The following is a 26,113-nucleotide window of genomic DNA, read 5'->3' on the forward strand; positions in this document are numbered from 1 at the left end:
AAGCGTCACAAGCTCTGCTCACCATCCGTCAGGGCAATCGGACAGTGGCAGACTTCTCCATTGACTTTCGTACCCTGGCCAGTCAAAGCTCGTTTAATCCAGAGGCACTGGTGCAAGCCTTCCTCCATAGCCTGGCGGACTATATCAAGGACGAGCTTGTTTCCCATGACCCGCCCTCAACGCTTGATGCCGCCATTGACCTTGCCGTTCGCATTGACCGCCGTATACAGACCCGGAGGAGGGAGAAGGGCCGTCTCAGTCAACCTGCCATCCGTACTCGGGTCGATACCGCTTCTGTCCAGCCCCCTGCCTGTCAAGTCCCATAGCCAACTCAATCAGCCTGAGCCCATGGAGATTGGCCGTGCCTCTCTGACTCCCCGAGGAGCGCCGGCGCCCGTCTAAGCTCCAACCTTTGCCTCTACTGTGGTGGCGAGAATCACCGTGTCGCTACTTGTCCGGCAAAAGCCGCAGCTCACCAGGTGTAGGGGAGATCCGGGTGAGCTCAACAAGCCTTCAGTCTCCCTCCATCCGAAAGACCCTGCTTCATCTCCGCCTTCAGCTTTCTGACAAGACTCATACATTGGCCGCCCTTGTGGATTCCGGAGCCGAAGCAAACATCATGGACCCTGAGCTTGCACAGCAACTGGGCGTGAACCATCATCAACTGACACAACCCATTCCTGCAGAGCCCTGGATGGGCATCATCTTGGCACTGTCACTCATATCTCCGCCCCTGTGACAATCCTGCTGTCAGGAAACCACCAGGAGTCCATCCAGTTTCACCTCCTACACTCACCTGGCCAACCACTCATTCTTGGATACCCGTGGCTCCGTCAGCACAACCCCCACATCGACTGGGAGACAGGAACAGTCCGTGAGTGGGGAAGGAGTTGTCACCAGACCTGTTTAAGGGGGCCACCCTGCCCGTTCACCGGGAAGGATCTAGCGCTACCTCCGACATATCCAATGTTCCGGCCTGTTACCACAGCCTGAAAGAGGTGTTCAACAAATCCAAGGCGACATCTCTACCCCCACACAGACCCTATGACTGCGCGATTGATCTCCTGCCTGGCACAGCACCTCCCAAGGGTCGTCTGTATTCACTGTCAGCCCCGGAAAGAAAGGCCATGGAGGACTACATTAATGACTCTCTTGCCTCCGGGATAATTAGACCGTCGTCTTCCCCTTCGCAGGAGCGGGATTCTTCTTTGTCGGCAAGAAGGACGGTTCTCTTCGTCCATGCATAGATTACCGGGGTCTGAAACGACATCACGGTTAAGAATCGCTACCCACTGCCCCTTACTTTCGTCTGCCTTCGAACTGCTGCAGGGAGCCACTGTATTCACTAAGCTGGACCTTCGCAATGCCTACCATCTGGTGCGGATGAGGGAGGGAGACGAATGGAAGACAGCTTCAACACACCAACCGGCCACTATGAATATCTCGTCATGCCCTTCGGCCTCACCAATGCCCCAGCAGTTTTTCAAGCCCTAGTGAATGATATCCTCAGGGACATGCTAAATACGTCGTATTTGTGTACCTTGGACGATATTTTAATATTCTCAAAGACTCTGTCAGAACACACGCACCACGTCCGGTTGGTCCTGCGCCGCCTGCTGGAGAACTCTCTTTTCGTGAAGGCAGAGAAGTGCGAGTTCCATGCCAAGACCGTTTCATTCCTGGGGTATGTGGTGACCCGAGGGCAGCATTCAGATGGATCTCACGAAGGTGTCGGCTGTCACTTCCTGGCCAGTTCCTGAGTCTCGGAAGAAGTTGCAACAGTTCCTGGGCTTTGCCAACTTTTATAGGAGATTCATCAGAAACTATAGCACAGTGGCTGCACCCCTCACGGCGCTAACCAGCACTAAACAACCGTACCAATGGACATCAGCTGCTGATAAGGCCTTCAATATCCTCAAGACATGTTTCACTTCTGCTCCCATCCTCCAGATGCCAGATGCAGCAAGGCAGTTTGTGGTGGAGGTAGATGCTTCGGACGTGGGAGTGGGTGCAGTGCTTTCTCAAAGAGCAGCTGAGGATGGCAAGATGCACCCCTGTGCCTTCTACTCCCGTCGGCTAACCCCTGCCGAATGCAACTACGACATTGGGAACCGCGAGCTGTTGGCTGTCAAGCTCGCCCTTGAAGAATGGCGGCACTGGTTAGAGGGGTCAAAGGAACCATTCGTAGTGTGGACAGACCACAAGAACCTGGAGTATATCCAAACAGCCAGGAGGCTGAACTCCCGTCAACAGCGGTGGTCTCTGTTCTTTACGCGCTTCAATTTCACGCTCTCCTACCGCCCGGGATCTCGCAACATCAAACCTGATGCTCTTTCCCGGATGTTTCAGAAGGACGAGACCACCGCCATGACAGCTCCCATTCTTCCCAGCCACTTGGTCGTAGCGGCCCTCACCTGGGAGATCGAGAAGCAGGTCATGGAGGCTCTTCGGGACCAGCCAGGTCCAAGCACCAGCGCCCCAACCGTCTGTTTGTTCCAGCAAATCTCAGGTCACCTGTGATTCAGTGGGGCACGAATCCCGTCTGGCCTGTCATCCCGGCATCACTCGCACCCTTCATCTGGTCCGCCAGCGGTTCTGGTGGCGGGGATGAGACGGGATGTCCGAGAATTCATCCGAGCTTGTCCCACTTGTAACCGAAACAAGACTCCCCAACCAGCCTCCTGCTGGGTTGCTGCAACCCCTACTCATACCCAAGAGGCCCTGGTCCCACGTTTCACTGGACTTTGTTCACGGGCCTTCCGCCCTCTGACGGACACACAGTCATCCTTACCATTGTTGACCGCTTTAGTAAGATGACCCACTTCGTGCCCCCTTCCCAAACTACCCTCTGCTAAAGAGACCTCCCAGGTGGTCCTGGAACATGTGTTTCGTATCCATGGCCTACCCCAGGATATAGTGTCAGACCGGGGCCCGCAATTCTCAGCAACCTTTTGGAAGGAGTTCTGTCATCTCCTTGGGGCCACCGCCAGCCTATCGTCTGGATTCCACCCGCAGTCAAACGGCCAGACTGAACGCATGAACCAGGAGCTGGAGAAGGCACTGAGGTGTGTGGCTTCCCAAAATCCCCGGGCCTGGGCTCAACACCTGCTCTGGGTGGAATATGCCCATAATTCACTCACCAGTTCCTCCACCGGGCTCTCCCCCCTTTCAGTGTGTCTACGGGTATCAACCTCCACTGTTTGCCAGCCAGGAGGCGGATGCCACCTGTCCGTCTGCTCTTGCGTATGCCCGCGCTGCCGCCGCACTTGGGCCCAGGCTCGCACTGTGCTCCTGAAGTCTGGAACCAGCTACGCCGTCGGTGCCAACCGACGGAGGACCCCAGCACCTACTTTACCGGGTTGGTCAGAAGGTCTGGCTGTCTGCCCGGGATCTGCCGCTGCGGGTTGTATCACGAAGCTGGCCCTCGCTTCATTGGTCCTTTTCCTGTGCAGAAAGTCATCAGTCCAACGGCGGTCCGACTTCAGTTGCCCGCTTCCATGCGGGTCCACCCCACCTTCCACGTCTCCAAGGTCAAGCCGGTCCATGAAAGTCCCCTGGTCCCTGCAGCTCCGGCGCCACCTCCTCCGCGCCTCGTAGATGGCGGTCCTGTCTTCACCGTCCGGCGGCTGCTCCGCTCTAGGCGAAGGGGTAGGGGTCTCCAGTACCTCGTTGATTGGGAGGGATATGGTCCAGAGGAGAGGACCTGGATCCCGGCCAGGAGGATAGTGGACCGGACCCTTATCACTGACTTCCACCGACTACATCCTGATCAGCCTGCAATCCGTAGGGGGCCGTCCAAGAGGGGTCCCTAGCCGTCCGGCCCGCCCTGCTCCTGTCTCAGTGCCTGTCCTGTCTCCCGACCGTGACCCTCCAGCTCCTTCTGAGGATGAGGAGATTCACTCGGACCGCTCGGAGGAGTTCTGACCCGCCGCCTGCTCCCCTCCACCCTCCCGGCATGATGTTGTTCTTGGGACTTCTGGGGCCGTCCCTTGGGGGGGGTCCTGTCATGAGCACTCTCTCTCCCTGGTAGCAACATTAATTGCATTCAATTATCTTCCACTCTGCTCACCTCCCTCTCTCTACTCAGCCTAACTAGCTCCACCTGCCCTGCTCTGCTCTTGTTACCTGGCCAGCTGCACTGCATTTCCCACTCACCATCCTCACCTTGCCTCACTCTGTTCTAATTACTCTGCCAGCTGAACTGCATTTCCCCACTACCTCTCCCAGTATATCAAGCCCCTGTTTTTCAGCCAAGCCCTGTCAGATCGTCTTCAAACCCGGACCAGTAACCTGCCTGTCTGCGCTCTGACTCCTGTTTGTGATACCGATCCTTTCTTGACTGCCTCCTTGTTCTACTGCCCCGTCTATCCCAACCTGCCTTCTGGACCTCGACTACTCTCCGATCTTCAGCCCCTCCGGTAACTCTGTTTCTGCCTTCTGTCTCTCACCACGATATTTGCCCAGCCCTGATCTGTACTTCTGCCTGCCATTCATATTGCTGTTGTGTGTGTGTGTTCCCCCAGGTCTCCGACCACCAGATGAGCGTGCCCAGACGTTTCACCACCCTCAGCCCGATACGCCGCTCCATCACTGGGGACACACACACTAAGCACTTGGACTGGACAACCCCCGGACATTTGGTGACCCCGGAGCACAGGTACCCACAGGAGGACCCTGAAAGACCCCTGACACCCCTGGGACTCCTCTTCCCGCCTGTAACCTTGAATAAAGAACTCTGAATTTGAACTTGCGCTCTTGGGTCCTCTTCTGTTCGTGACAGTTTTAACCACTCCTATGCAAATGGTAGTTTATCAGACACTCAAGAAGAAGGTCTGATTTCATTATTACTAAAACAGGATACAAGTGGAAAATATAAAGATCCAGTCCATTAAAAAAGTTGGAGGCCCCTTACACTTCAGGGTTGTGATGCAAAAATTCTAGCAAAATGTATAGCGCATAGAATAAAAAAGGTATTGTCGGACATTATTCATTTTAATCAGACAGGTTTTTTACATGGAAGATACATTGGAGGTAATATAAGGCAAGTACTGGAAACAATAGAACCCTATGAAAAATTTGGGAAACCAGTTCTGCTATTCATAGCAGACTTCGAAAAGGCATTTGATAAAGTACGACTGGGGTTTATATATAAATGCCTGGAGCATTTCAATTTTGGAGAATCTCTTATAAAATGGGTAAAAACATGTATAGTAACCCTAGGTGTAAAATAGTACACTGCTCAAAAAAATTAAGGGAACACTTAAACAACACAATGTAACTCCAAGTCAATCACACTTCTGTGAAATCAAACTGTCCACTTAGGAAGCAACACTGATTGACAATAAATTTCACATGCTGTTGTGCAAATGGAATAGACAACAGGTGGATATTATAGGCAATTAGCAAGACACCCCCAATAAAGGACTGGTTTTGCAGGTGGTGACCACAGACCACTTCTCAGTTCCTATGCTTCCTGGCTGATGTTTTGGTCACTTTTGAATGCTGGTGGTGCTTTCACTCTAGTGGTAGCATGAGACGGAGTCTACAACCCACACAAGTGGCTCAGGTAGTTCTGCTCATCCAGGATGGCACATCAATGCGAGCTGTGGCAAGAAGGTTTGCTGTGTCTGTCAGCGTAGTGTCCAGAGCATGGAGGCGCTACCAGGAGACAGGCCAGTACATCAGGAGATGTGGAGGTGGCCGTAGGAGGGCAACAACCCAGCAGCAGGACCGCTACCTTCGCCTTTGTGCAAGGAGGAGCAGGAGGAGCACTGCCAGAGCCCTGCAAAATGACCTCCAGCAGGCCACAAATGTGCATGTGTCTGCTCAAACGGTCAGAAACAGACTCCATGAGGTTGGTATGAGGGCCCGACGTCCACAGGTGGGGGTTATGCTTACAGTCCAACACCGTGCAGAACGTTTGGCATTTGCCAGAGAACACCAAGATTGTCGAATTCGCCACTGGCGCCCTGTGCTCTTCACAGATGAAAGCAGGTTCACACTGAGCACATGTGACAGACGTGACAGAGTCTGGAGACGCCGTGGAGAACGTTCTGCTGCCTGCAACATCCTCCAGCATGACCGGTTTGGCGGTGGGTCAGTCATGGTGTGGGGTGGCATTTCTTTGGGGGGCCGCACAGCCCTCCTTGTGCTCGCCAGAGGTAGCCTGACTGCCATTAGGTACCGAGATGAGATCCTCAGACCCCTTGTGAGACCATATGCTGGTGCGGTTGGCCCTGGGTTCCTCCTAATGCAAGACAATGCTAGACCTCATGTGGCTGGAGTGTGTCAGCAGTTCCTGCAAGAGGAAGGCATTGATGCTATGGACTGGCCCGCCCGTTCCCCAGACCTGAATCCAATTGAGCACATCTGGGACATCATGTCTCGCTCCATCCACCAACGCCACGTTGCACCACAGACTGTCCAGGAGTTGGCGGATGCTTTAGTCCAGGTCTGGGAGGAGATCCCTCAGGAGACCATCCGCCACCTCATCAGGAGCATGCCCAGGCATTGTAGGGAGGTCATACAGGCACGTGGAAGCCACACACACTACTGAGCCTCATTTTGACTTGTTTTAAGGACATTACATCAAAGTTGGATCAGCATGTAGTGTGGTTTTCCACTTTAATTTTGAGGGTGACTCAAAATCCAGACCTCCATGGGTTGATACATTTGATTTCCATTGATATTTTTTGTGTGATTTTGTTGTCAGCACATTCAACTATGTAAAGAAAAAAGTATTTAATAAGATTATTTCATTCATTCAGATCTAGGATGTGTTATTTTAGTGTTCCCTTTATTTTTTTGAGCAGTGTAAATAATGGCTATTTCTCCGAAAGTTTTAAGCTCTCAAGAGGAGGAAAACAAGGTTGTCTACTATCGGCATATCTATTTATTATGGCCATCGAGATGTTTGCTATTAAAATCAGATCCAACAATAACATCTAGGGATTAGAAATCCAGGGCTTAAAAACAAAGGTGTCATTGTACGCTAATGATTCATGTTTTCTTTTAAATCCACAACTTGAATCCCTCCACAGCCTCAGATGATCTAGATACATTTTCTAACCTCTCTGGATTACAACCAATGTATGATAAATGTACTATATTACATATTGGATCACTAAAAAATACAATGTTTACATTACCATGTAGTTTACCAATAAAATGGTCTGATGGTGATGTGGATATACTCGGAATACATAACCCAAATGAAATAAATAATCTCATTCCAATACATTTTAATAGAAAGTTAGCAAAAATAGATAAAATCTTGCTATCATGGAAAGGTAAATACCTGTCAATTTGTGGAAAAATCACCCTGATTATCTCTTTAGTATTATCCCAGTTTACCTATTTGCTTATGGTCTTGCCTATGCCTAGCGAACAGTTTTTTAAATTATATGAGAAAAAAATATTCCATTTAATTTGGAATGGCAAACCAGACAAAATTAAACGGGCCTATTTATATAATTAATATGAATTCAAAGGACAGAAATTATTAAATATTAAAACATTAGACCTATCACTAAAAGCTTCAGTCATACAAAATACTTTCATCCGAACTGGTTCTCTAGCAAATTAGTAAGATTGTTCAAGAATGGCATTTTCCCTTTATTCAGATTACAACCTCTCACTTTCAGTTATTTAAAAAGGAAATAATCTCCCAAATATCACTATTTCTAAAACAAGCCATAGAAAGTTGGTTGGAATTTCAATTGAATCCTCCAGAAACGACAGAACAAATAATGCAACAAATATTGTGGTTAAACTCAAATATACTAATTGATTAAAAAAAAGTTTTTTTGTTGACAAAATGTTTAAAAAAGGTATAATCTTCGTAAATGATATCATAGGTAGGACTGGTGGATTCATGTCGCACATGCAGCTAACAAAAAAATGTCTGCTCTACCCAAAATTACAACCAAATAAATGCAGCATTACTGCAAAAATGGAAGAGGAAAGTGGAAGAGGGAAAAAGTAAGGAACTTGTCTGTCAGCCTTGCATTAAAGAACATAATTGGTTAAAGAAAACTGTGATAAATAAAAAAGTATACCAGTTTCATTTAAGGACCAAAGGATTGACAGCCGTCCCATATACAGTGAGGGAAAAAAGTATTTGATCCCCTGCTGATTTTGTACGTTTGCCCACTGACAAAGAAATGATCAGTCTATAATTTTAATGGTAGGTTTATTTGAACAGTGAGAGACCGAATAACAACAAAGAAATCCAGAAAAACGCATGTCAAAAATTTTATAAATGTATTTAGGTTGAGAGCTTTTGTGAAAGAGCACAGTTAGAAAGATATGGCATATACAGTTGAAGTCGGAAGTTTACATACACCTTATCCAAATTTAAACTCAGTTTTTCACAATTCCTGACATTTAATCCTAGTTAGAATTCCTTGTCATAGGTCAGTTAGGATCATCACTTTATTTTAAGAATGTGAAATGTCAGAATAAAAGTAGAGAGAATGATTTATTTCAGGTTTTATTTATTTCATCATATTCCCAGTAGGTCAGAAGTTTACATACACTCAATTAGTATTTGGTAGAATTGCCTTTAAATTGTTTAACTTGGGTCAAACGTTTCGGATAGCCTTCCACAAGCTTCCCACAATAAGTTGGGTGAATTTTGGCCCATTCCTCCTGACGGAGCTGGTGTAACTGAGTCAGGTTGGTAGGCCTCCTTGCTCGCACACGCTTTTTCAGTTCTGCCCACAAATGTTCTATAGGATTGAGGTCAGGGCTTTGTGACGGCCACTCCAATACCTTGATTTTGTTGCCCTTAAGCCATTTTGCCACAACTTTGGAAGTATGCTTGGGGTCATTGTCCATTTGGAAGACCCATTTGCGACCAAGCTTTAACTTCCTGACTGATGTCTTGAGATGTTGCTTCAATATATCCATATAATTTTCCTTCCTCATGATGCCATCTATTTTGTGAAGTGCACCAGTCCCTCCTGCAGCAAAGCACTCCCACAGCATGATGCTGCCACCCCCGTGCTTCACAGTTAGGACGGTGTTCTTCGGCTTGCAATCACCCCCTTTTTCCTCCAAACATAACGATGGTCATTATGGCCAAACAGTTCTGTTTTTGTTTCATCAGACCAGAGGACATTTCTCCAAAAAGTACCATCATTGTCCCCATGTGCAGTTGCAAACCGTAACTGGCTTTTTTAGAGCGATTTTGGAGCAGTGGCTTCTTCCTTGTTAAGTGGCCTTTCAGGTTATGTCGATATAGGACTCGTTTTACTATGGATATAGACACATTTGTACCTGTTTCATCCAGCGTCTTCACAAGGTCATTTGCTGTTGTTCTGGGATTGATTTGCACTTTTTGCACCAAAGTACGTTCATCTCTAGGAGACAGAACGCGTCTCCTTCCTGAGCGGTAAGACGGCTCAGGAGGTCTTGGCTGATTTCTTTTGATTTTCCCATGATGTCAAGCAAAGAGGCATTGAGTTTGAAGGTAGGCCTTGAAATACATCCACAGGCACACCACCAATTGACTCAGATGATGTCAATTAGCCTATCAGAAAGCCATGACATCATTTTCTGGAATTTTCCAAGCTGTTTAAAGGCACAGTCAACTTAGTGTATGTAAACTTCTGACCCACTGGAATTGTGATACAGTGAATTATAATTGAAATAATCTGTCTGGAAATAATTATTGGAAATGTTACTTGTGTCATGCACAAAGTAGATGTCCTAACCGACTTGCCAAAACTATAGTTTGTTAAAATTAATTTGTGGAGTGGTTGAAAAACTAGTTTTAATGACTCCAACCTAAGTGTATTTAAACTTCCGACTTCAACTGTAGAAGCAAACCGGATGGACATCATGAAAATGATCGGAGAGGTTGAGGGTAGAGGAAGTTCAGGAGTAAAAACAAACAAAATATAATTATTTGTCCATAAAATGTATATAGTATGTGTATGCTGGAAGTAGAGGCCTAAGCATTGTTGTTCACTAGTTTACTCCAATTAGGGAAGGGGTGGTGTATGTATATCTGTATGTATGTATGTGTATGTACGTATATATATATATATATATATATATATATATATATATATATATATATATATATATATATATATACAGTGAGGAAAAAAGTATTTGATCCCCTGCTGATTTTGTACGTTTGCCCACTGACAAAGAAATGATCAGTCTATAATTTTAATGGTAGTTTATTTGAACAGTGAGAGACAGAATAACAACAAAAAAATCCAGAAAAACGCATGTCAAAAATGTTATAAATTGATTTGCATTTTAATGAGGGAAATAAGTATTTGACCCCTCTGCAAAACATTACTTAGTACTTGGTGGCAAAACCCTTGTTGACAATCACAGAGGTCAGACGTTTCTTGTAGTTAGCCACCAGGTTTGCACACATCTCAAGAGGGATTTTGTTCCACTCCTCTTTGCAGATCTTCTCCAAGTCATTAAGGTTTCGAGGCTGACATTTGACAACTCGAACCTTCAGCTCCCTCCACAGATTTTCTATGGGATTAAGGTCTGGAGACTGGCTAGGCCACTCCAGGACCTTAATGTGCTTCTTCTTGAGCCACTCCTTTGTTGCCTTGGCCGTGTGTTTTGGGTCATTGTCATGCTGGAATACCCATTCACGACCCATTTTCAATGCCCTGTCTGAGGGAAGGAGGTTCTCACCCAAGATTTGACGGTACATGGCCCCGTCCATAGTCCCTTTGATGCGGTGAAGTTGTCCTGTCCCCTTAGCAGAAAAACACCCCCAAAGCATAATGTTTCCACCTCCATGTTTGATGGTGGGGATGGTGTTCTTGGGGTCATAGGCAGCATTCCTCCTCCTCCAAACACGGCGAGTTGAGTTGATGCCAAAGAGCTCCATTTTGGTCTCATCTGACCACAACACTTTCACCCAGTTCTCCTCTGAGTCATTCAGATGTTCATTGGCAAACTTCAGACGGGCATGTATATGTGCTTTCTTGAACAGGGGGACCTTGCGGGCGCTGCAGGATTTCAGTCCTTCACGGCGTAGTGTGTTACCAATTGTTTTCTTGGTGACTATGGTCCCAGCTACCTTGAGATCATTGACAAGATCCTCCCGTGTAGTTCTGGGCTGATTCCTCACCGTTCTCATGATCATTGCAACTCCACGAGGTGAGATCTTGCATGAAGCCCCAGGCCGAGGGAGATTGACAGTTATTTTGTGTTTCTTCCATTTGCGAATAATCGCACCAACTGTTGTCACCTTCTCACCAAGCTGCTTGGCGATGGTCTTGTAGCCCATTCCAACCTTGTGTAGGTCTACAATCTTGTCCCTGACATCCTTGGAGAGCTCTTTGGTCTTTGCCATGGTGGAGAGTTTGGAATCTGATTGATTGATTGCTTCTGTGGACAGGTGTCTTTTATACAGGTAACAAACTGAGATTAGGAGCACTCCCTTTAAGAGTGTGTGTCACGATCGTCTACTAAGTGAGTGGACCAAGGCGCAGCGTGCGATACGAACATGACTTTAATAATTAAAGTACATCAATACAAAACAACAAACAATGACGAATCGTGAAGTCCTCAGTTACAATGACTGATACGGAACAAAAACCCACAACACTAAGGTGAACACTGACAGTTTAAATATGGCTCCCAATCAGAGATAACGAGCCGACAGCTGACACTCGTTACCACTGATTGGGAGTCACACGACCAAACAAGGAAACACAACCAAATACAACACAACCAATACCAAACACAACCAAATGAACACACCCTGGCTCAAAATACACAGTCCCGGAGCCAGAGCGTGACAGTACCCCCTAAAGGCGCGGACTCCGACCGCGCCTACACCCAAATAGGGGAGGGCTGGGTGGGTGTTGCTCCACAGAGGCGGCTCCGGCTCCGGGCTTGACCACCACCCTTCTTCAATCCCCCCGTAGCGCCCCCGGTCCGATCTGACCCAGCTGGTAGGATCTGGACTGACGACGCGCACCCCTGGCTTGGCGCGTGAGGCAGGAACGGACCGGACCTGGCTGACGATACGCACCCTAGGCTTGATGCGTGGAGCCGGAACGGGCCTCACCAGGCTGACGACTCGCATCCCTGGCTTGGTGCGAGTAGCAGGAATGGGCTGGATCAGGCTGACGGCTCGCACCCTTGGCATGGTGCGAGTAGCAGGGACGAGCTGAACCAGGCTGACGACTCGCACCCTTGGCTTGGTGCGAGTAGCAGGAACGGGCTGGACCAGGCCGACGACTCGTACCCCTGGCTTGGTGCGAGTAGCAGGAACGGGCTGGACCAGGCTGACGACTCGCACCCTTGGCTTGGTGCGAGTAGCAGGAACGGGCTGGACCAGGCCGACGACGCACACCGTAGGCTTTGTGCGTGGAGCAGGGACAGGCCGGGCTGGGCTGGCGACGCACACCGTAGGCTTTGTGCGTGGAGCAGGAACAGGCCGGGCCGGGCTGGCGACGCACACCGTAGGCTTTGTGCGTGGAGCAGGGACAGGCCGGGCTGGGCTGGCGACGCACACCGTAGGCTTTGCGTGGAGCAGGAACAGGCCGGGCTGGGCTGGCGACGCACACCGTAGGCTTTGTGCGTGGAGCAGGAACAGGCCGGGCTGGGCTGGCGACGCACACCGTAGGCTTTGTGCGTGGAGCAGGAACAGGCCGGGCTGGGCTGGCGACGCACACCGTAGGCTTTGTGCGTGGAGCAGGAACAGGCCGGGCTGGGCTGGCGACGCACACCGTAGGCTTTGTGCGTGGAGCAGGAACAGGCCGGGCTGGGCTGGCGACGCACACCGTAGGCTTTGTGCGTGGAGCAGGGACAGGCCTGGCTGGGCTGGCGACGCACACCGTAAACCTAGTGCGTGGAGCAGGAACCGGCCGGACAGGGCTGGCGACGCACACCGCAGGCTTAGTGCGTGGAACAGGAACCGGCCGGGCTGGACTGGCGACGCACACCGTAAACCTCGTGCGTGGAGCAGGAACCGGCCGGGCAGGGCTGGCGACGCACACCGCAGGCTTAGTGCGTGGAACAGGAACCGGCCGGGCTGGACTGGCGACGCACACCGTGGGCTTGGTGCGTGGAGTAGGAACAGGCCGGTCCGTACTGGGAACACACACCACTGGCCTTAACCGGGGGATCAGGAACGGGCCGGACCGGACTGGTAACACACCTCAGTCTCTCACGCCGTGCCTCAACTACTTCCCTCCCTCTACTCGCCAATGGCTCCCGTAATTCGGTAGCCTTCTCTCCACGTCTCCCTGTGGCAGCCTCCTGCTGCCCAGCCGCCCAAGCCATGTGCCCCCCCCAAAAAACTTTTTGGGGTTGCCTCTCGTCCTTCCGACGATGGCCCTGCTGACGCCGTTGCTCCTCTCTCAGTCGCCTCTCCACTGTTTTACTCCATGGCCGGCGATCCATCCCATCCAGGATTTCCTCCCAAGTCCAAGACCCTTTACCATCCAACATCTCCTCCCATGTCCAGACCCTTGGCTCCTGGACACGCTGCTTGGTCCTGGTAGTGTGGGTTTTTCTGTCACGATCGTCTACTAAGTGAGTGGACCAAGGCGCAGCGTGCGATACGAACATGACTTTAATAATTAAAGTACATCAATACAAAACAACAAACAATGACAAATCGTGAAGTCCTCAGTTACAATGACTGATACGGAACAAAAACCCACAACACTAAGGTGAACACTGACAGTTTAAATATGGCTCCCAATCAGAGATAACGAGCCGACAGCTGACACTCGTTACCACTGATTGGGAGTCACACGACCAAACAAGGAAACACAACCAAATACAACACAACCAATACCAAACACAACCAAATGAACACACCCTGGCTCAAAATACACAGTCCCGGAGCCAGAGCGTGACAGTGTGCTCCTAATCTCAGCTCGTTACCTGTATAAAAGACACTTGGGAGCCAGAAAACTTTCTGATTGAGAGGGGGTCAAATACTTATTTCCCTCATTAAAATGCAAATCAATCTATAACATATCTGACATGCATTTTTCTGGATATTTTTGTTGTTATTCTGTCTCTCACTGTTCAAATAAACCTACCATTAGAATTATAGACTGATCATTTCTTTGTCAGTGGGCAAACGTACAAAATCAGCAGGGGATCAAATAATTTTTTTCCCTCACTGTATATATATATATATGTGTATATATATATATATATATATATATATATATATATATATATATATATATATATATATATATTTTGCGAGAGAAAAAAAGATATGGGGGATTGGAAGTGATGCAGACAATTACATTGATGGAAGTTACAATCTATCTGCAATATTAAAGCTGATCTACACCCCACCCCCCCAAAAAAATAAATATATATATATATATAAAAAAAATATATATATATATATAACACTAACAGACCCCACAGGACAGCAACACAATTAGACCCAACCAAATCATGAGAAAACAAAAATATAATTTAAAAAAAACGGCCCTAAACAGAGAGTACACACTGGCAGAATACCTGACCACTGTGACTGACCCAAAATTAAGGAACGCTTTGACTATGTATAGACTCAGTGAGCATTGCTATCGAGAAAGGTCGCCGTAGGCAGAACTGGCTCTCAAGAGAAGACAGGCTATGTGCACACTGCCCACAAAAGGAGGTGGAAACTGAGCTGCACTTCCTAACCTCCTGCCAAATGTATGACCATATTAGAGATGCATATTTCCCTCAGATTACACAGACCCACAAAGAATTCGAAAACAAATCCTATTTTGATAAGCTCCCATATCTATTGGGTGAAATACCACAGTGTGCAATCACAGCAGCAATATGTGTGACCTGTTGCCACAAGAAAAGGGCAACCATTGAAGAACAAACACCATTGTAAATACAACCCATATTTGTGTTTATTTATTTTCCCTTTTTTACTTTAACTATTTGCACATCGTTACAACACTGTATATAGACATAATATGATATTTGAAATGTCTTTACTCTTTTGGAAGTTGTGTGAGTGTAATATTTACTGTTCACTTTTTATTGTTTATTTCACTTGCTTTGGCAATGTAAACATATGTTTCCAATGCCAATAAAGCCCATTGAACTGAGAGAGAGAGAGAGAGAGAGAGAGAGAGAGAGAGAGAGAGAAGAAAAAGAGAGATCTACCACCACTGTCTCTGTCACCAGGAGAGGATCAGACCCTTTTCCCCCTAGACTGCGGCACAAGCAGCCATGCTATGAATGGAAGTATGTGTGCATTATAATTGGGGCATCTCCATACTGTAGTATAGCAACCCTCTGAAAATAATTATCTTGTCGGATATATTAGCATTAGCATTGCTTTGTATGGAAGAAAACAATTATCCAAATCAGTCAGCCAGCTTCTTAGATAAGCTTTGTGGTGGTCTTGGTGTGCTGTCATCATCTCATTTTGAACAAGACCTATGTGTAAGACACTGTCAAAAACTGGTAGGTGTGTGGCCTGGGGTGGTCTAGTGGTTACTGCTGTTGCCTTCTAATCACACAGATATGCCAGGTCTGGCGTGGGTTTGAATCTGGCCCATGCCCTTCTAGCACACCATCTTATTTTCCTGTGTCTCTGCACTGTCTAAAAGGAACTGGTAGGCGCAACCACGTAGCCAGATGTGATATTCATATCTACAGAATTGTACCCCCCTGGGTCAGATAAGACATATGGGTACTTTCCAGGTATTCTTAGCTCAGGTGAGAGGTTTGTGCACTGATTCCTGTATCCTGTCTCTTCCAGATTCGCACATCACCCATGCTCGTCCTCTGAGGTGGAGGGAGGGAGAAAGGAGAGGTGAGTTTGGGGACAGAGAGCTAGACATTTGAATTCTATATTAAAGTTCTACATAGAGATGGGGAAATGATGACGTTACACAAGTCTGCTTTAAAGGGGAAATGAGAAGGGAAGAGGGGACAAGTATAACACAAATAGTGTTTTTTCACTGAACTTTCCTGAAATGTCATAATGTGTTACCAACATTCTGATAAATGTAATTATATTTCTATTGCATTAGATTGTCTAGTAGACTGCAGGTTGTGTCACTACTTACTGACGTTTACTCTAATTTTCTCCTGCAGGTAAAGTCCCCCTGGTTCAAGGAAGTTGGAAAAACAAACTCACAAAATAATAAATATGAATCCAAGAACAGCATTGGGAGTAGAGATGGGTGGATGCCATGGAATCGCTGTGTTCCGTCACTTATGCAATTCTATCCGGAACTGGGATGTAATCCAGCCCTGTGGAGTGGAGGGAAATGCATTCCAAAACCTGGGGCTTCTTTCAATGCGTGAGGAATGAGTTGACAACCCAGACGCCTCAAATTCCTTTCGGAATACTTTTTGGGATTCTCATTGGAATTGCTTATTACAGAGGAACACCCTTGGATGGTTTTGATGACATGTTGTGGGTTTCGTAATAAAGCTCCGTTCCCCTTAACGATAGGTCATATGTCAAAGGAATACAATAAGAGAAGGCGATACAGTGTTTGTTTTCCTCCCTGAGGGCATTGGAAGTGTTAGCACACATCGATGTCATGTCGATGCACCAATATCAAACTGTTGTTCAGTGATCTCTAGGGCACATTATAATCTTTATAATCCTCTCTCGCTCTCTTTCTCTCTCTCTCTTTCTCCCTCCCCCTCTCTCTCTCTCGCTCTCTCTCTCTCCGTCTATATGGACAACTGAATAGTATACTCAACAATTATGACGTCAAATACATCCATTTTGGATGACGGTGGAAAAAATATGATTATTTGGCCATGGTTATCCCAACGTGGAATAAAAACATGGGCTCTCAAGATGAGGTCAAAAGAAGCACCTGGTTTGGTTTGATTACATGAACTTACAGCACAAGTAATGCATTGTAGTTTGATGGTGAAATGTTGAGTTAAGTTTCATTCTGACACAAACTTTACAGACAAGAAACTTACCCTATTGTATACCACTTGCGAATTGAAAAGATGGACACACGGATCAAATACTATTTTATCCCTTACTGTTGACTGTGTATGTATTTGTATGTGAGATACACCTTCAATCTTCTCTGATTTGATACCCATATTTCCTTTGAATTATGAAACAACAATAAGAAAAAAACGTATGATGGAATTTTATGCTTTCATAGGTACAATATGTGGATTTATAAAGAAATAAAAGTATTTTTCTTGAAGATGTGCAGCAACATTATTCACGCAATTTCTGAAAATAATCATACTCATAGACTAATAATTGCATAATTAAGTGTCAAACTTATTTTACTTTAAGAAAATGTGTTAGAAGAGTTTTCAACCAAACTGACCTTATGGAAATGTATTAACAGTAACAGAAGTATGGTTTTACCACTAAGGGTCGCCAGAGTCTTTCTTAGTGACTTTAACTAGTCCCCTTCAACTCAAACATAGATTAGTCTGGGAAAGACATTAGAGAAGCAGGCTTCACTATCTTGGTTGATTTCATTGTTGGCTGTACAGGGGTATTTCTCAGCAGTTTGGGCAGCTGCAGAAAAAATTAAGAGACCACTGCACAATTATCAGTTTCTCTGGTTTTACTATTTATAGGGATGTGTTTGGGTAAAAATAACATTTTTGTTTTATTCTATAAACTACAACACCCTGTCGTTCTCCGCCAACATCAAGGCGGTGACCCGATCCTGCAGGTTCATGCTCTACAACATTCGGAGAGTACGACCCTGCCTTACACAGGAAGCGGCACAGGTCCTAATCCAGGCACTTGTCATCTCCCGTCTGGATTACTGCAACTCGCTGTTGGCTGGGCTCCCTGCCTGTGCCATTAAACCCCTACAACTCATCCAGAATGCCGCAGCCCGTCTGGTGTTCAACCTTCCCAAGTTCTCTCACGTCACCCCCTCCTCCGCACACTCCACTGGCTTCCAGTTGAAGCTCGCATCCGTTACAAGACCATGGTGCTTGCCTATGGAGCAGTGAGGGGAACGGCACCTCCGTACCTTCAGGCTCTGATCAGTCCCTACACCCAGGCGAGGGCATTGCGTTCATCCACCTCTGGCCTGCTGGCTCCCCTTCCTCTGCGGAAGCATAGTTCCCGCTCAGCCCAGTCAAAGCTGTTCGCTGCTCTGGCACCCCAATGGTGGAACAAGCTCCCTCACGACGCCAGGACAGCGGAGTCACTCACCACCTTCCGGAGACATTTGAAACCCCACCTCTTTAAGGAACACCTGGGATAGGATAAAGTAATCCTTCTACCCCCCCAAAAAAAAATAAGTATAATTGTAAAGTGGTTATCCCACTGGCTATAGGGTGAATGCACCAATTTGTAGTCGCTCTGGATAAGAGCGTCTGCTAAATGACGTAAATGTGCCCTTGAGCAAGGCACTTAACCCTAATTGCACCTGTAAGTCGCTCTGGATAAGAGCGTCTGCTAAATGACTAAAATGTAAATGTAAAAATGTACTGACAACATTTCTCCCGAATTCCAAATAAAAATATGGTCAAAATAACAAAAAAGATGCAGTGTTGTCGGACCTCGAATAATGCAAAGAAAATAAGTTCATTTTCATTTTTAAACAACACAATACTAATGTTTTAACTTAGGAAGAGTTCAGAAATCAATATTTGGTGGAATAACCCTGATTTTCAATCACAGCTTTCATGCGTCTTGGCATGCTCTCCACCAGTCTTTCACATTGATGTTGGGTGACTTTATGCCACTCCTGGCGCACAAATTCAAGCAGCACGGCTTTGTTTGATGGCTTGTTACCATCCATTTTCCTCTTGATCACATTCCAGAAGTTTTCAATGGGGTTCAGGTCTGGAGATTGGGCTGGCCATGACAGGGTCTTGATCTGGTGGTCCTCCATCCACACCTTGATTGACCTGGCTGTGTGGCATGGCGCATTGTCCTGCTGGAAAAACCTTCCACGACAAAGTTCTTCCAGGACAACCTTGTACGTGGTTTGATTCATGCGTCCTTCACAAAGACAAATCTGCCCGATTCCAGCCTTGCTGAAGCACCCCCAGATCATCACCGATCCTCCACCAAATTTCACAGTGGGTGCGAGACACTGTGGCTTGTAGGCCTCTCCGGGTCTCCGTCTAACCATTAGATGACCAGGTGTTGGGCAAAGCATCAGAGAAGATGACCTTACTCCAGTCCTCTATGGTCCAATCCTTATGGTCTTTTGCAAACCTCAGCCTGGCTCTTCTTTGCTTCTCTTTGATGAAGGGATTTTTTCTAGCTTTGCACAACATCAGCCCTGCACCGAGGAGCCTGTTTCAAACCGTCCTCGCTGTGCACTTCACCCCAGCTGCCGTTTGCCATTCTTCTTGATGTCACTTGATGTCATCCTACGGTTGTTGAGTGACATTCGAATGAGTTGGCGGTCATCCCAGTCAGTAGAGAGTCGTTTTGACCCTCTGCCGGTCTGTAGCTTTGTTGTCCCCAATGTCTGCTGCTTGACCTTGTTCTTATGAACCGCCATCTTTGAAATTTTAAGGATGGAAGCAACCTGACGCTCACTGTATCCCTCTGCCAGTAAAGCCAGAATTGAACCCTTCTTTTCCTCACTCAAAACTTTCCTTTTCAACTCTTTTGGCATGGTCAATAGTTATTCTTTGATTGATGTTACTTTTGAGGTACTGTTTTTGAGGTACTGTTTTTGCCATCCAGCTCGTCCTATTGCAAGAGGATAGTGATGACCACAGCAGTGGTTTTTATACTTTTCCTCGTTAAATTAGATTTGGTTCATGTGATCACCTAATCAGTATCTAATTCAGTAGAATGAGGTGTGCCTGTGTTGGAATTCAACAGACACTGGAATGGAATGGCTGCCATACATGTAGAGATGCTGATTTAAGAAAAATGTGCAGTGGTCTCTTAATTTTTTCCACAACTGTATATGCAGTAACACTACTTGACCCCTTTGCCATGAAGTTGACCTTACTTACACTGTCCATGTGAATTAAATACATGCTGTAGTATGCTCCTATATGCTCCTTTTGCCATAGCCTGACACAGTTTTGTCTAAAACATGGGTTGTGAAATGTTAACAACGGAGTAAGTAACAGGTCTATTTATGCTAGTGGTTATATCATAGCCAGACCCCCTAATCTCTGAGACCCTTGTACTTTCCACAGGCTCTGTTGACATGTGATTAACTGTAGGTCGTACTTCTGCTTTCCAGACTGTGGTCAGACAGTCCATCTATGCCATTGTTTAAATCTGCTGTGTCATTGTGCTAGGCAAATGTCCATGGACAAACCATATATATATACAATATGTATTTTAGTAAAGCAAAAAGCATCAGCAGGTTTGACAACATTCATTGAGATTCATGTGTAACTGCTTATTATCATATGTTTTACAAAAGTGAGCCCAAAAGCAGCTTTGCAAGGTAACCAGTGAAGTGGTTCCACTCTCACATGTGGTTGTCAGCTTTGCCTACATTATGGTAAACCTTTACTATTATTGATGTGTCATTTATCGATTTTTATGCTTTTACAGCAGATTCATGCGAATGCTGATTTACACAAAGAATATCTGCTTGTCTAAGAGAATGTATGAATGGATTTAGAGCTCGTCAAAAAGGCTGAGATTGCCCCTCCCTACAAAACACTGCACATCACCTCCATGTGATTAGATTCGGGAGAAAGTTCTAGATCCCTTTTCTAACTTTGATTTTCACTTTCCTTTCATTTTAAAACTACCTTTAACTCTATTACTAGGCCTACCTTTTTGATGTTTTCCTTTTGAAGAGTCCCTGTTGAATTACCAATTCTAGCTCAAATGAAATCACACGAGTGCTCCTGGTGCTTTTCTATCTTCAATGTTATTGATTTCAACTACTTTTGCCAGATGTGGTGCTTATCAATATCCTCCAAAGCAAATAAAACATTCACCCCTAGCACGTTTACACCTGGTGCTAACATGTGTCCGATGTCCTGATCTTGTCCACATTCTGATTGTACCCACAGGAATAGACGATTAAAAGACACATCTTGATCTGATTGTAATCAGATCTTATAAGTGTGAACAGACAAGATAAGGACAAGATCAGGACAATATCAGGATGAAGGACGCATGTTAGCGGTAGGTATAAACGGGGTTTAAGATCCAAAAGAAAAACATATAACATGAGGTAAGAACAATAGCCTACATCTGGATTCCTCTACTTTAATCATGGTATGTTTGTGAGTCTTACAAAATGGAGGAGCAATGATTTAGCATTTTTGCTAGATGGAATGAAATCTAACATCATTGGTCCTTCATGCTCCAAACAGGCAGTGCAGAATACTAAACACCCAGGCAGACAGACCTCTTGGGCCTCTGCTGGTCCCACAGATAATGTCAAAATTCCCCCAATTGCTCAGGCAGACAGCTTACGTTCGCGGGAAAAGTAATGCATTTGATATGTAATTCTGCCCAAACCTGTGACTGTTGTGAGATTCAATAACCTCTATGGGTTTTTTAGGACTAGTCTTTAAGTGAGTGAATACAAACCTCATGTTGTATTAACTGTCACCCAAAACTCACTGATAGTATAAACTTGCATTGTACTGAAGTCAAATGCACTGTGGAACTTTTTCTGGTGATTTGAGCCATGGAACTAAATGTTTAAGCAAAATCTTGAGACAGTAGTATGTGAGGTGCTTTTTGGGGGGTGTTATTGAAGTCTATTTTGACTGCAAGGGATTTCCCCAGCGTCTGTGTGTATCAGCCAGTTGAAAACAAAAGCCAAAGACAGAAAGAGGTTTGTTTAATGACAAAGCTCTGATTCTTTTTTTTGTTTTAAGTACATTTGAAGGTGTTATTTTGTAGTACTTTCATTGGTAAGCTGTAATAACAAGATCTAGCTGACCACAGAAATCCCAGTTACCTTACACTCAATCTTCTTCTCTCTGAGTTTATTATGACACGAGAGTAAACAATGAAGTGTAACATCCAGGAAACAGTCATAAAAAACACTTCCTGTTCCTAGCGGATGAAAGCGGTGGTGATGTTGCTGAGGTGACATTCTGGGAGGACTAGCAGGGATATCTCCTATGGATGAAAGGCCAGCGCTGTCAGACATGGAGACTTAACCGCCGCCACTGGAATACCAGAGAACAAAGCTACAATGTTGGCATTTGGTACATCCACCGATTCCAGTGGTCTAAGGCACTGTATCGCAGTGCTAGCTGTGCCACTAGAGATCATGGTTTGAGTCCAGGCTCTGTCGCAGCCGGCCGCGACCGTGAGACCCATGGGCGGCGCACAATTGGTCCAGCGTCGTCCAAGGTAGGGGAGGGTTTGGCCGGCAGGGATGTGGGTTCGTTTCCCACGAGGGGCCAGTATAAAAAATAAAATAAAAACATGTATGCATTCACTAACTGTGAGTCGCTCTGGATAAGAGTGTCTGCTAAATGACTAAAATGTAAATCTGGGAAAAGGGCCCGAAGTGGAGCTGTCGCTCAACATTGCTGGGTGCCAATATAGTTTCCTCTGTCTGCATGTTTTTTCAGTCTCCTCACCTAGATCCATCCAGTATGCATGTTAGTGAATGTGTGGGTATGTGGACAATGGACATGCAATGTGACAGTCCATGTATGAATACATGCATGCACTCATTTGTCTACATGCTGAGCATGAATATTTGTCAGAGTATCTGTGTATCTGGGGGTGTTGAAATAGGCCCCCCTTTGATCCCATCCACTCCAAATCCCAGCGGCTAGTTTACGAGCTCAAGGGTCCTTTCACGCCAGCCAACATCTGTTGGCTTCTCCACAGACCCAGGAAGGACGTTAGTGGCAATAATGGCACGGGTTGGGGCTGTATGGGACAGGGTGAGAGGTGGTGGGGGAGGGTGCTGGGAAGGCAGGCTGGTGGTGTCCCATCACACTTCATTATGCCCACCCTGCTTCACTCCACTTCAAGGGGAACTTCATCCCCAAAGCGAGACCCCTACCTGGCCCGGGACAAAAGAGAGATTAGGGCGCCCTCCTCTACCAGCAGCACAGGCTCCGGCACAGCATTTGTTTTGCCTAGCTCTTTCACATGTTCATTGGGGTGTGAAGTTTTCCCAATTTTGAACTGGGCTGGAATTTTTCTGTTTTGTCTTCTGTTGGTGACCCATTTTCACCGACACATCTACCCATAGAAATAGAATGAATAAAACGGACGTCCCCGTTCGAGTCAATGATGGCATAATGGGTGGACTGGCAGCCATTTGAGTGTACCCATAGGTTGAAGATGACAAAGGTTAAGACAACGGGATTCTAATATCCCATAACTCTTTGCAACAATGGCTATGCTAGTTAGCAACAGCACTGGTAGCTAGCAATGGCGCTGGTCCCAGATTTGTGAAGACGTTGCCTTAACCTGTATATTTTTGACCCAGACTCATGGCAAGAAGTAAAAGCAGGAAGTGTACCCTTCAATATGTGCTGTGATTTGTTGAGTCAACTCAACTGACATTACAACTAATATATTCCATTGCATGAGCCACAAAAGTTAGCATCATTTGAATGAAAATTCTTCATTACCATGGTGTCATTTGATATAACATTCCAAATTACCATGAAAATTATTGCATCACATGAGTTTACCAGTCAAATTGCCAGTGATAGAGCTTCCAAGCCCGTTCTATATTTCTATGCATCTACCCTCCTATTATAACTTCCTCTGCTTTGTGGAACATAGGAATTGAAATTGCGAAAGCTAAAATCAGGACATAGTTCTGTCTGGGTTGTAGACCTACTAATGTACAGTTGAAGTCGGAAGTTTACATACACTTAGGTTGGAGTCATTAAAACTCATTTTTTAACCACTCCACAAATTTCTTGTTAACAAACTATCGTTTTGGCAAGTCGGTTAGGACATCTGCTTTGTGCATGACACAAGTTATTCTTTCAACAATTGTTTACAGACAGATTGTTTCACTTATAATTCACTGTATCACAATTCCAGTGGGTCAGAAGTTTACATACACTAAGTTGACTGTGCCTTTAAACAGCTTGGAAAATTCCAGAAAATTATGTCATGGCTTTAGAAGCTTCTAATAGGCTAATTGACATAATTTGAGTCAATTGGAGGTGTACCTGTGGATGTATTTCAAGGCCTACCTTCAAACTCAGTGCCTTTTTGCTTGACATCATGGGAAAATCAAAAGAAATCAGCCAAGACCTCAGAAAAAAAATTGTAGACCTCCACAAGTCTGGTTCATCCTTGGGAACAATTTCCAAACACCTGAAGGTACCACGTTCATTTGTACAAACAATAGTACGCAAGTATAAACACCATGGGACCACGCAGCCGTCATACCGCTCTGGAAGGAGACGCGTTCTGTCTCCTAGAGATGAACGTACTTTGGTGCGAAAAGTGCAAATCAATCCCAGCAAAGGACCTTGTGAAGATGCTGGAGGAAACAGGTACAAAAGTATCTATATCCAGAGTAAAACAAGTCCTATATCGACATAACCTGAAAGGCCGCTCAGCAAGGAAGAAGCCACTACTCCAAGACCTCCATAAAAAAACAGACTACGGTTTGCAACTGCACATGGGGACAAAGATGGTACTTTTTGGAGAAATGTCCTCTGGTCTGATGAAACAAAAACAGAACTGTTTGGCTATAATGACCATCGTTGTGTTTGCAAGCCAAAGAACACCATCCCAACCCTGAAGCACGGGGGTGGCAGCATCATGCTGTGGGAGTGCTTTGCTGAAGGAGGGACTGGTGCACTTCACAAAATAGATGGCATCCTGAGGAAGGAAAATTATATGGATATATTGAAGCAACATCTCAAGACATCAGTCAGGAAGTTAAAGCTTGGTCGTAAATGGGTCTTCCAAATGGACAATGACCCCAAGCATACTTCCAAAGTTATGGCAAAATGGCTTAAGGACTACAAAGTCAAGGTATTGGAGTGGCCATCACAAAGCACTGACCTCAATCCTATAGAACATTTGTGGGCAGAACTGAAAAATGTGTGCGAGCAAGGAGGCCTACAATCCTGACTCATTTACACCAGCTCTGTCAGGAGGAATGGGCCAAAATGTACCCAACTTATTGTGGGAAGCTTGTGGATGGCTACCCGAAACGTTTGACCCAAGTTAAACAATTTAAAGGCAATGCTACCAAATACTAATTGAGTGTATCTAAACTTCTGACCTACTGGGAATGTGATGAAAGAAATAAAAGCTGAAAGAAATCATTCTCTCTACAATTATTCTGACATATCACATTCTTAAAATAAAGTAGTGATCCTAACTGACCTAAGACAGGGAATGTTTACTAGGATTAAATGTCAGGAATTGTGAAAAACTGAGTTTAAATGTATTTGGCTAAGGTGTATGTAAACTTCCGACTTCAACTGTATATGTGATAATACTTCAAGTCCTGTCCAAACATACTGTATTGACTTCATTCATTTCATGAGTTGATGAAATAATGAAATAAAACAATAATCAACCATTGGAAATACATCAAAAGAAAAGCAAAGAGGAGTATAAGAATCCACTTGACACTCGAACCAATTGGTAAACAACGCTAGAGGCATTACTCTGCCTCCCTTGGAGATCTAAGACACATTATACAGGAAAGCAACTACAAATGCTCCAAAAACGTTCAGCATTCTTCTCTGGGAGTTATTTTGGATACCACAGGAGGCACACAAACACTACGGCCGTTGCTACATTCCTATTATGCCACAAGCAGACTGAGGCACAATTAAGAGTGACTTGTGTAAGCTAATTGGTCATTAATTTCAGTGTGTTTTAGAAACGGGACACAAGTGTACATGTTTTGCTATTGTGACATGCGATATGCCCAGGGGGAATGACAGGAAGCTGAAATAACATCCACATCTCTGGGGGTATGGGCATTGTCTCTGAGGAGTTCTATCCACAAGGGTTTGACTTCTGAGACCTTATCACGAAGAGGGAAAACGCTGGCAATTCTGTACCTCCAAATCTTTCAATTTTCAGCATGTTTCTCAATTGTTGTAGAAAAACTAGTTAATAACAGCACGTTGTTGAAACATGTTAGTTCACAAAGACAGCATGAAACAAAGCAAAGTCAAAAAAGAGACAATAAAAAAATGCGGTCCATAAAACAGTCAAAAACAACAACAAAGTAGAAAAAATAACAAACGAATCATCATTAGTAAT

The 26,113-nt window shown here is 45.6% G+C and overlaps 1 protein-coding gene across 1 annotated transcript in view; it reads left to right on the top strand.

Annotated features, from left to right (window-relative positions):
- The window catches only part of LOC121562374 (leucine-rich repeat and fibronectin type III domain-containing protein 1-like protein), a 37,774-nt gene extending 20,609 nt beyond the window's left edge, over window positions 1–17,165 (top strand). The window contains exons 3-4 of the mRNA XM_041874674.2: window positions 15,737–15,790; window positions 16,075–17,165. The gene's annotated coding sequence lies outside the window, so the exon portion shown is untranslated. The remainder of the gene's footprint in view (window positions 1–15,736; window positions 15,791–16,074) is intronic.
- Window positions 17,166–26,113: the final 8,948 nt, after the last annotated feature.

This window comes from Coregonus clupeaformis, chromosome 5, assembly GCF_020615455.1.
Source record: "Coregonus clupeaformis isolate EN_2021a chromosome 5, ASM2061545v1, whole genome shotgun sequence".
Lineage (NCBI taxonomy): Eukaryota > Metazoa > Chordata > Actinopteri > Salmoniformes > Salmonidae > Coregonus > Coregonus clupeaformis.